General features: G+C 35.7%; 1 protein-coding gene across 1 annotated transcript in view; it reads right to left on the bottom strand.

Annotated features, from left to right (window-relative positions):
* LOC117344569 (calmodulin-binding transcription activator 2-like) overlaps positions 1 to 5,679 on the bottom strand; it is an 84,633-nt gene extending 78,954 nt beyond the window's left edge. The window contains exon 1 of the mRNA XM_033907362.1: positions 5,609 to 5,679. The gene's annotated coding sequence lies outside the window, so the exon portion shown is untranslated. The remainder of the gene's footprint in view (positions 1 to 5,608) is intronic.
* Positions 5,680 to 13,043: the final 7,364 nt, after the last annotated feature.

Here is a 13,043-nt window from a genome sequence, read left to right as displayed (position 1 = left end):
AATTAAATTTCCTTGATTTTGCAATATGGAGCTTGGAATTGATCCACCTTGGTTCCAAATCACACTTCTTTGTTCAATATTACTGGTATTCACCTAGTCATTGAGATTTACCTGCTGTACAATAGCCAGGAGTGATACGGATCAATCTGTATCAATTGGCTATTGATTATTTCTACTGGTGCAAAGGCATGAAGCAAGCTTGATTTGAACTTACATCACAAATTGAGTGACTGATGCCACAGAACGGTGACTAATATCCTGATTGAGCTGGAGGACATCATGAAGCAATTATTTAGACAGATCTGGTGGTCACAGCTAGCTCTGTATAGCTCTGTAATGCCCACTAATAATGATAATCACAATGTACTGGACGATAAGGGCCAATGGTTTGATCACATATATAGGTCTTTATGTATTGGGTCCTTCCCACTTCCCAGAGAGCTATATATATATATCTATCTAGTAGGACGTAGTATGACTGATATTATCCTCGAGCAGGAAGGGGGGGAGGGGGGGGGGGGGGGGGGAAGGTAGCACAACATCTAACAGCTCTACCTCTCAAAGACATCTTTATTCTTCAAACCAGGAGCAGAAACGAACAAAAATTCTAAAGAAAAATTTAATTGTCTGTCAACATTTCATGATGTTACCTTTGAGTACACATTCATAATGATTATATATAACTAATGATCATAATACAGAACAGATAATCAAAATAAATATCATTTATTTTAAAGAAACATTTTGATGAATATAATGTATTATCTTATAAAGGTACATGTATATATATTCTTCAGAAGTTTCATATTATTTTCATATATATATATGTATATATATGGGTTTTTACTACCAGGGAGATTTCAGGGAGAGGTACATGTATTTACGATTTGTGTTATTTATGAAAACCCCCACTACAATCAATTGAAGGGGGAGTCTAAAACACTGACCCAGAATGGAACTGCTTCAAAAATATAAAATATGAGTTGAACTAAATCATAATGGAATCGATAATGACATTTATAACACTTAATCATGATATACACCTTAAAAGTACTTTTGTCAATGTACCAACTTATGCTTAAAATCATTTCCAAATTCCATACTAAATACATTGTGCAGTTCTTGTATTTAGAGATATCCCTGATCGCTATACCAAAGCTTAAGGCACTTTCATCAATAAACAAATGCTACATGAAGTTGACAGATTCAGTGCAAGATCTTACTTTCATGTAGCTTCTTTGTTTAGAAAAAAAATTGGGTCAACAATTGATAGTTGAGCGAGATATCGCAATAGAAATCAACTTGAAAATATGATATCAAAAACAAAACTATCACAATACAATGACCAATTGTCACACGTACCACGAAAAAGAATTACACAAAATTATGTCTCGTATTTTCTTTATCAGTATAGCAAGTTTTAAGCAAACTCAAAATTCAAAAAACAGCCAAAACCACCTCTAAATATGATAGTATGAAAGCCCCCTAGTAAACATTATAAATCTGTCAGCTGGGAGAGTACAGTCAGTGTAAATATAATGAATGACCAATATTTACCATCAAACATATGACAAGATATTTTTATAATTCTATAAAATGAACATAATGATTTATATATATCAACAATTATCAGGTTTTGGCTGACTGATCATCATGTTAACACTAAATTAAGCCATATGAAATCTTGTGGAAAAAATTCTACTAAGCAAAAACAAAAACGGCATTGGCCAAAACATTAGAGGGAATTACAAAATACAGTTTTTAAGGCTCTCGACGCAGGGGGTTTGGGGGAATATATAAAATATTAAATTCTGGAATTTTCAATTTGACTATAAACTGATTGAAGTTTTTAAAATATGCATGACAGATGAGGCTGACATGGCCCAAAAGTTGGTTACAAGCTGAGTAAGCAGACTATCCACTTTGAGAGGCTGCTGAGCAGACGTGATGGAGACATTTTAAAAGCAGAATTTTGGGATAGTAACCCCAAATAGATAACATCTCAAGACTAAGACATCATCCAAACTGTTATTCAGTTATGACTGATTCTTTGAAGGAAAGCATATATAGTCTTATTGCAAACAACAGTCGTAAAAGACGATGAGTCTTCCCAAGATAGAATTGTAAAATTGTTTTGAGCAGACATGTACAGTGTTCCAGCTAGGTCGGGTTAGCAGGGCGCGGCGCCCTGCCCCTAATTCAAAGTTAGAAATGCGCCCCGCCCCTTTTCCTGTAGTACTGCCCTTTTTCTATGTGTCATTGATGCTCATTTTGCCTCGTATACTCTAGATCCTATTTGCTGAAGCCATGCAATATACAGTCAGCCAGTCAGTCACTAATTGGCCACCTGTAACACCAGTCCCCTTACCTGTAGACCTTTATCCACGGTACTGATGAACGCTGCCCGAGGCAGAGATCGGTCAGCTGGGGATCGAGCTGGTGTTTTATAGATTCATTTAACCGTGACGAGTCGATAGGATCGGTTGGTAATCCAATTAAATCATGATCACGAAGGCTTTTTGAAGATGGACACAGTAATGATAATGGATGGAAATGTTGTTTTACTTATGTAAACAACTTTTGACAAGACCGAAAAGAGCCGCACGTTTGTCGTAAAGTTATCCCATGAGCACGTGTGCAATTGGCGATCGATCTATATATCTTTGAAATTTTCTTCACATGACAACACGAAATCCTTCTGGTTTTAACCAAGCAACTTTTAAGTAAATGATCATGAGATCACTTTCCAGTGATTTTCCAGTGATCAAAATTAGCTTTCGGTTGATTTTATTTGATGAAGTTTGGCGGGACGCCGGAAATGGTTCGTTGTAAATGCAGATGTCGCAAATTCCTTGTTGGATTGACGGATTTCTATACAAAATGTTTATTTTTCATCAATAAATAAAGGACACATAAAAATATCTGCTTATGTGAATAATAGTTGCAAAAGTTTAGTTTATATTTTGTTATTTTCGTATCTGAAATGCCGACTCTGCATTAACTGCGGGTCATGTGATAGCCAAGTGAACACGGGGACCGTTTGTTTACGAGAGCAACGGAACAAATGTTTGATCAGAAACTTGCGAATCATGATCGGCCCTTATTCGTTTACCATTTCTTATAATTAATTCAAGAAAATGTTAACTTGCTATAAATTCCTGATTTTAGTTTACCGTTATTTCTAAAAAGTCTAAAGTGAAAGTAGAAATTTACCGCCGCTTACAAGATACATCGCAGTTATTTGGACGAAGTTTATTCAGATATTAAATAATATAATTTCTTTTACTTAATCATTTTTTTCTCGTATATGCTTGATCACCTTTTCTCTTTTGCTCTATAATATCTTCACTTACAATTAGTCGTCTTACAATCACAACGGACAGACTAACTTCTGGTTGAAAATATCGCTCTGTTGACTATAATCTGATAGTAACTTTTTGATTGGACGTAATTATCGTATATATGGATTCTCTCAATACACCCTTAAATTGAAATAATGCTAATATCATTTTATTTTTGAATTACTCTAGGTCATAACTTTTACCATCAAAATTTAAAACAATATTTGAAGAATAAAGAGAAGAAAGAAGACATTTTTACACACAAACAAAATAATAAAAAAAAATCAACAGATTTCTATTTGTCTCTATGAATCAGGTCATATGTAATGCATGGATGTACTTAAATTGTCCTGTAAAATAAGGTAGAAGATAGATAGGCCCGGAAAAAATGTCGCGCACAAAAATGCCCTTTTTTTAGGCAGCGCCCTGCCCTTTTCAAATCCTAGCTGGAACACTGATGTAGAAGAAGCGAAGCAGACCCAAATAATCTACATTTAAACTACTTAAATAAATCTCAATCGAAATGGCATTGTCAACAAAAAATGAATGGTAGGCCTAGTGTTTACATGGGAAATGACTTAAACTTCACAGATAAATATGACATCTGCACATGTGCTGCACATGTTTACTTGTCAAGGGAGAACCCTACTGGATTGGAAACCGAGTAACAGTCATGGAAGTAGCCATAGGCTTTGGAGGTGGAGGAAAGCCGGAGTACCTGGAGAAAAACCACCAACCTACGGTCAGTACCTGGCAACTGCTCTGCGTAGGTTTTGAACTCGCAATCAAGATGGTTTGGTTTGTTTTATTTAACGTCCTATTAACAGCCAGGGTCATTTAAGGACGTGCCAGGTTTTGGAGGTTGAGGAAAGCCGGAGTACCCAGAGAAAAACCACCGGCCTATAGTCAGTACCTGGCAACTGCCTCATGTAGGTTTCGAACTCGCAACCCAGAGGTGAAGGGCTAGTGGCAAAGTGCCGGGACACCTTAACTACTCGGCCACCGTGGCCCCTTCGCATCCAAGAGGTGGAGGGCTAATGATAAAGTGTTGAGACACCATAACCACTCAGCCACCGCAGCCCCATTTAACATAAATTCTTAACCCTAAAATGGTGTGCAGATATTGGTTTTCACCTTAAGGCGCGCCTCTTGAAGCCCTTCTTTCAATTTTAGAGAATTCGCTCTATAAACTTGGGTTAAAAACTTATAAGGTGCCATCTTCACCATTTTTTGTGGGGACTGACAAACTTAAGTGTCCAAAATATTTTTGAACAATTTAAAGATGACAAGAAATATAGTGTAATGGAGCAATGGAATTGTTATCCCAGCAGAAATCATATTAAGTTAACAGCATATAATACACTTGTGCATTACACAGCAATTCACACAAAATCTATAATCCAGTAAACCTTTTAATTTAGGAAATCCCCAGTGCTCTATATTTAGATGTCAAGATGGTCTATTTATATTGCCACCAATTTCACTTAAATCGTCACAAATTTCTCAGTTTTTACACTTTCCGAAAAAGGGATACTATGAAATTAATGAAAAAATGGCAAAAAACGAAACCTGCTCAATCAAAAGTTGTTTATAATGTAATTAACAAAACAAAAAATCTGAACAGTTTATTTTTTATATAGGGCACACTCAATGGTAAAATACAGCTGTCTTGCAAAATCAAGACTGTCTCCATACTTTTCAGGAGAGTTCGATATTCCCAACCTGTATTAAATTGTAACATAATCATTTAAAATCATTTTGCATACTTTATTACCTTACTTGTCACATGTTCGTCTGTCTTGTGTTTCAGTACTGACCTCCTTGATCATTTTACTGGGTCAGTCGAGATACTAGGTATCATATTATGGATATATTGACCGATGACTCTGTACTGTACGACTTCTGCCTATTACTTTTCTTATTACGTTTACCGAGTACCAATTCGGCCTATCGATACTTTCACCGGTCTCCAATTTCGTATTGGCACACACAGAAAAAGTTTACCTCATAAGGGATAAACAACCGGTACCACACTTGATACTAAATAAGCAAACAAATCGCCACCTAACACGTGAAACCGATGTATATGATATGTCTACTGTCTGCAGCTTCCAATACACTGTGTATTCAGCCAGACCACAGCACCTCAGATAGCATCATGTTGACATGTATTTCTGGGGGAATTTGAAGGAAATTCTGGATTCATATGTCTTATCCATTAAAGAAATCAACATGGAAAAATATTAATACAAACAAGAATAACTTACCTTCAAGAGAATGGCCGAAAATATCTGTAAGCTCGGGATAATGTAGACCGCTCTAATCAATCCAAACAAAATTGACATTAGGTATGGTTTCTGCGCATGTGCAAGCGGATATGAAATCTGTATGTCTTTGAACTTCCTGTTAATATTGAGGCTCTACACCTTCCATCATGTTTGCGGTGAGGTCGAGGCTCACATGTGTCTTCCATGTGTGTTTTTTGTATGAATTGATACATGTTTTTTTTTCGAGATAAGATATTAATATTGGGACTGTCTGATGGTTTATATTTCATGTGACGTAAAATTATCTTAAAAGTATTATTAGGCCTAATCTGGGACTCTGGTCATTTATTAAGGAATGTCTTCAAGCTGAAGTTAGGCCGGGAAACTTTGCGTTATATAACTTCAATGAATATGAATTTAACTAAGGCGAAATAGCATTGAAAGACGAGAACAAATTTACGCGTTAGCATTTAATTATAATTTTAATGCTTTGAACTCCAGGTTTAACGCGTTAAATTCATTTCATTTGTTACATGGACGGCCTTTCATAAAAAAAAAACCACTCAAAAGTCAAAAGAAAGTGATAGCTATTAGGAGGGTAAGAGTACCATGTGTGTCCACGATGACATCATTATATAAAATAAATATTTGAAATCTATACTATTTAAAAGTACAATATAAGTGCACTATATAGTATACGTATTTGTGACTCGGAAATTCAGTATGCATTAAAAATACATTTGTATCAGAAAACATCTTTGATTTAAACATATTTTATTAGTATCCATATACAAATGTATACCATATATAGGATTTGGCACAAATTTTCAAACTTATACGAAGCCCTTTCCCAATAGAAAACATCCGAATGAAATTAATGCCAATGAAGAATTACTCAAAGGATTATATAAGTTAAACTGATATTTTTTAACACATACAGGCTGGAAATCCCCGAGGCTTGTTCGATTCAATGTGAAGGGGTATTGCGAGGGCAAATCTCTTCCAAAACACCCATCATCACATTTCCATTGCAAGTTCTGTACACAGTATTGTTCAGAACTCAAGAAGATCAGTCGGCAGCTTACTTTACAGTACTTCAGAAGAAAACATTTTTTATCCATATATTGCCATTGCTTAGTGTAAATTACGAAAGAACTATCTTCATCGTTTTCTACAACATTAATTAAAAAACAAATAAACTAACAAAAAAATAAAGAATGAAAATATATAGAGGATAAATAACATTGTCTTTAGTAATACCAAATATATTTCTCGAGTGGGCTAATATTTTGATATTTTCACGAGTGCGCGAGAAATACATTCGGTATTACCGAAGATACTGTTTGATATTCTGTTTATTACATTTTATAGCAAAACATACCGGTCAGCTTTTATTTTCTCCGTTGTCGTTTGTAAGCAGTGTTTTGATTGGTCAAATCAGAAAAAAATGTGATATTTTTTACTAGTGAGTGAAAAATATCACTTTTATAGAATGATTTTTTTTTTTTCGAGAGTTCGGCGGTTCGGAGCCAGTCGGCCGAATACAGAATAATAGAATAAAGTAACGAAAATACAATTGAGTATTTCAATGAATACCCCGAGTTATCTCGGAAAACGCGGGGAAATGGGATGGATGGATAAAGTACTTGGGCTGTTCTGTAAGTTGAAATCAGTCAAAAAAGAATGACTCCTTCATAAAATTCACCAATGGCCTTGGCGGAAAGGAAATCATAGGAAAGTAAATTGAATAAGTTTTCAAGACGTGAGCCGCCGAACACAGCATGACTTAGACAAAGTATTGCGTTACCAGTTTTTTTTTTACCAAGAACCCACATAAGTGCATTAGCTGAATTGAAAATGCGGAAGTCTGCCGCTCCATAATTAGACAGACCACTACATAATCTTCCGTCTTCACATTTAAATGTACGTATATGCAAACTTGGTCGTTCTGATTCTGTGGAGGCAAATTCAGTTTTCATTCGAGTGGGTACTTTATATTGACATTCGTCACTCACTATATAAAAAGGCCAATAATAACCTACAAGATTTTATCAACTTTAGTGCTGGGTAAATCTTCGTTAATCGTATTTTTAATAAGATCAATTGCAACGCATTTTACCCAAAGTTGAATTTGTATGTATAAGAAAACGATGGAATTCGGCCAATTTTTAATAGTATTTGATTGAATAGTATACATGTACAGGTGCGAAACTCGCGATCCGGCTTCAACAAACCGCCGCGCTCCAGTGAAGTGTGGCATTGTTTCATAATTGTCGTGTTGATTATACACTAGGCCTACCGCCATAATGCCCCATTGGGGTATATATTGAGTACCTGTACAAATCCACGCAATACCCGTCACAGGTGTTGTTTCACGGTTGACTGACCTGACCTTGTGTCGTAATCGCTCAGGTAAGGCCGGTTTTCAGAAGTTTGGTTTATTTTTGTTTTGTTTCAGAAGTAATTTTTGGCATATTTTAACAGGAACCGGACACAAAATCGGTCCGGTGTTCGGAATTCAGAGGGATCGGTATTTGGAAGTTTTTTAATACTATAATAAAGAAGAACCAATTCCGAACAATGGCAATTCGTTCGGTATTCAGAGGTGTTCGGTTTTTAGAAGGTTCGATTTTCGGAAGTTGCACTGTACATGTATATATCTTAAATTTGACACATCGTTATTAATATATGTGATTAAGTTGGAGCTACTTTTATCTTCGTGATGGTACGAGTAGCATAAGCTACCAAGAGCCCATGCGCCTGCTTCTTGTTCGGCATGCGCATAGCCGTATAATATTCTTTTGTCCCTGGATATGACGCGACAGGTGACGTTACTGGTTAAGATGAAGTATGCGATTGGTCAATGTAGCGGTAGATGCAAAATGCATAAATGCAGTTAAAAACGAATCAAAGTTAAGATTGAATACAAGCTGAATAAGTAAATGTATCCTTTCAAATGACACATTAATAAAATTATATTCCTGATTCAAATGCAGTCTTATTATCACCAAAAATGATTCAAACTGATATAAATTTGTTATCCGCGCTGAAACGCATTAGTTCGTTGATTTATTTCATCGGCAGTTTTACATTATAACAGAGACTTGTGATATACAAGTCTCTGATTATAACTACCAGCATTAAAACTATGCCGTTTACCTTTTTTAAACTTATTTCTTGCTTATTAATTACTTCCTAAGTTGAGAGACAGCTCACCATAATTGATTTAGATAGGCTGATTAAAATGTCCCTGTTGGGGAATAACTTGAAATCGAGAGACAGTCGTTTGACCGAGGGACAAAATACCGTTTGTAGAACACGCCACTTTTTAATTACTATAATACAGATTTCATACTATAATCTTATTGCAGAATAAGTTTACAGAATAATTACAAACTTACATATTACAGCTACAAGTAATTTCACAAAACACCAGGGGTGGGGTTTAAAAAGCTTGCTAAAACAGGAAATAGACCCACATTCGATTCACTCGTGTGACACATAATATTAATTTCAGTATATTTTCCTTTCGCTGGACAAGTCGGTTCTCGTTAACCTTCTTGTCGGGCCGATATCTACCTGCTGCACCTATTAATCAATGGACGTAGCTCGAACTTAATTTTCTTCCTTGGGTCGTCTCAAAACCGAATTTTCTTTAGAGGATTTGACACATACATACATTATAGGTAAATTCCTCTAGGTGGACAATGTCAATCACTTCTCATTAATGTTCTGGTCAGGTCGATTCCTACATAAGTCATTAATATCAAAACTTAATTTACTTGAGAGTGCGTACACTGCACAGGGACCCGACACACAGAAGTATTCCGAACCCACGGACCTTAAATATAAGTTGACAATTTATGCCAAGTCCCTGTGGTCCCGTATATAAATATTGATTGAAATCGGTATTTTCAAACGGCATCTTCATCCCATTGCTCCGTCAAAAAATATGCATGTATATGTATCTGCATGGTTCCAGAGAAAATCAAGAGGCCAATGGTCTTGCAGGTCTCTGGTCAAATTTTATGCTGTATAGCGGCTTTATTTCGCGAGCGCATCTTTTTCCAACACCACTGTAACACGTAGAGTATTTTGAGTATTTGACAAGTTTTAAACTTTTTTTTTTCGGCATAGTCGTATACTATTCTTTTGGCTCCGGATATGCACGACAGTTGGCGTTACTGGTCAAGATGAAGAATGTGATTGGTCAATGTAGCGGTAAATGCAAAATGCAGATATGCAGTTAGAAACGAAACTTTTAATTTTGTTATCTGTGCTGAAACGCATTAGTTCGTTGATTTATTTCACCAGCAGTTTTAAGCTCACCGGTTACGAGTAACCGAGAGCTAATGCTGTCAATGCGGCGTCGGTGTCGGCGTCGGCGTCGGCGTCCCACCCCAAAACTTTTAAATTGTGATTTTTTCGCATTTAACCATTTTGTGGACTTAACTTTTTTGGCACCAAAACCCACTTTAAAGTTTTTAGGGTCAGTTTTTGGAAAGTTTGTATGTCCAAAAGTATACACCTCGTGCCCTTCTGATTTGGTTTATACATTCATTAGATGTCCAGGAGTGATGTTATGGCAAAATCATGCAGAAAAATTTATGATTTTTTCGCATTTTACCATTTTGTGGGCTTACTTTTTTTCACACAAAAAACCCACTTTAAAGATTTTGGGGGTTAGTTTTGGAAAGCTTGTAAGTCCACACCCATCTTTTTTGGTTTATGCACCCGTTAGAGGTCTAGGAGCAATATTATATTTCTTGTTTTCTATTAATACCTAACACTGAAGTTACCAGAAGCAGACGCCTGTGCTATGAGTATAATCAGTACGTCCATCACCGCGCATTTTTTTCAAATATTTCAAGTATTTTTTTTTCTATGTAAAAAGGGTACTGGTTGGCGACCCATTATCGTGAAGTACCCATTATCGTGATTTTAAGGGCGCGTCAACGCACGTGCGATTTCTTGTGATTTTTTTGTGCTGAGGAAGTCGGTCATGACGGTAACCTTTGATGAAATTAAATTCTGATAGTTAATTTATATATTTACATGTCTTAATATCTACACTAAACCACTCTTACCTTTAAAATATGACAACAGTCAGTGGGGATGTACTAAACCAGCTCTAATCTACGATAATTAGCCTTTATTCACCTAGCGTCTGCTATCTGACAACACAACAGCGTTTACAAGACACTGATTGATAATGATTTGAAGGGAGATAATGCTGTGTAACTATTTTAGGCAGCGGACACAAAACACGCCAGGAAGCGAAAACAATGAGGACCGTCGTGGGTCCATTTCTTTTACGATGACATACTGTATCTATTAGATAAATTGCAGATCTCTATGTTTTTTTTCAATGAGTGTTTAGTATTTCACGGTGTAGCACTCTCAAATTCAATGAATCATATATAATTTAATGAAGGAACACATACATTTTTTCACCAGTATACTGTACATATATATACATACATGTTAATTAATTGCATTTCCCTCCATTGCCCAATCGGTTAGATCCCAGTTTTATTTTGAGGATATCATTAACCCAACCCTAAGGGATTCCACATTGTTTTTAACAAATATCATGTCGTCATTAAATACGAAGATCATACTTCAGGCTTGTTTATTTATTAAACAGTCATTCTAACTGAAGGAAGAAGACTGGCCTACATCCAGTGTGATTCAGTATTTCTTATGTCTTTTTATTGATATTTCTCTTTTGTTCATGTTTAGTCGTCAAATTACAGCTAACAATTGGATCTTACGTGAATTCACCAACTGGAATTTATATTTCAATAAATGTATATTTCAGCGAGTTTTAGATTATCTTTACCTTTTAACAATTTAGTTGAAATTGATGTGTTTCCTCTCCATGAATTTTCCTTTAAATCTGGTGCTGTTTAGCCCTAAATGACTCATGTATATTGATATTTTCTCAGAATATTAAAAGGTAAAATAGAAATATTCTAAATTAAATTTTGCATCATAAAAAACAATAGCAACCCTTAGACCAAATATTAGAACTCTAGTACAGTTATTTCAAAATATTTCATTGTCAACAAAACATAGTATTCTTACATAGAAATTATCAATATTCAGTACTGTTATAAAGGAGTTTACTGATGCCTTCAAGACTTGCACCAAAAAGTTAATGCTTAGTAACAAACGCTGACTCCGAAGGCGGGTTGACAACATAAGCCGACCAGCTCAGGTTGCACTATCTATTTGAATAGCAGCATTTTGAGGGCAGAAATGAATTTCACCAAACTGCAATGTTACATCACACTGTATTTCCTCTTGAAATAACAAAAAAAGAGGAAGGCATGACCATATTCATCTAATTAGTGATGTAGGAGCAGTAAAGACTCAGGGAAGTAAAATCTTTCTCAAGCTTCAATGGAGTGACGTACGCCTGTGTCTGGGCAACTTATTGCGACACACAGTTTAGTGGCAATATTGCGAATCTCACGCAATGATATTTAAATCTTATATCTTTCGAGATTTTTAGGTCACATGAGACAAAGTCTCTATTGGAATTCATTCTAACTTGGTTAACATTATCAGCATGGGATGAAAGTTTGATAATATGCACATGTTGGCCCTGACTGACCCCTTGGGCTTATGAGCGGGGCCAAAAATGGTCAATTAAATTAAATGAAATATTTCAAATCTCAGGTGACCGTTAAGGCCCATGGGCCTCATGTTGAAAATATATCAGAAACAAATGAATGTATTCTTGATATAGATCTAATATATTATCATTAACAAACAAAAACAAAATAAAAAACATCTTGTTAAATCTCAGTCGATCGCTGATTGAAACGGAAAAAGACCTGCAGATCATCTCTCCTCATTTCCCTGTAACAAGGACAGTTTTGAAATGGTTGTCTTAATAGAGTTAATTCATTCTCTCCATATCCTTTCCAGTACATCTTCCATAAGAAGAAATATATTTAATATCAAGATCAATACACATACACCATTTTGCCATGTATTAAAAGTGTGGATTGTTATTAAAGTTAGAAAATGCCTCAACGAATATCCACGTTCCTGTGAAAATTAGTATAAATACTCTGTATACTCAAGTGTCATTGACCTTAGAGCCCTAAAGGTTAACTACTTCATGGTATTGTCCTACATGATAAAATGACAAGACATGAAAAGGGAACTACCACTTAATACCGTGTCATCATAAATGCAGTGTGTTCAATAGAAGCCGGCAGCCGGCGAATCTGACCGGCTATTTTCATATCTGCGCCGGCTATTTTTATTTCATGGAAAGCAAAAATATACTCTCATACCTTATACAAACTGTGCACATGCACATGAAGGTGATTCTACTCAATTCGACGGATCTGGAGGGGTCGAATGGACCTGAGCGGGATTTTAGCTGTATTATAGCTAAGCTTTTGTTTCATTTTAGTGT

The sequence above is a fragment of the Pecten maximus genome, chromosome 16, assembly GCF_902652985.1.
Source record: "Pecten maximus chromosome 16, xPecMax1.1, whole genome shotgun sequence".
Classification (NCBI taxonomy): domain Eukaryota; kingdom Metazoa; phylum Mollusca; class Bivalvia; order Pectinida; family Pectinidae; genus Pecten; species Pecten maximus.
This window is presented reverse-complemented; position numbering and strand designations above follow the sequence as displayed.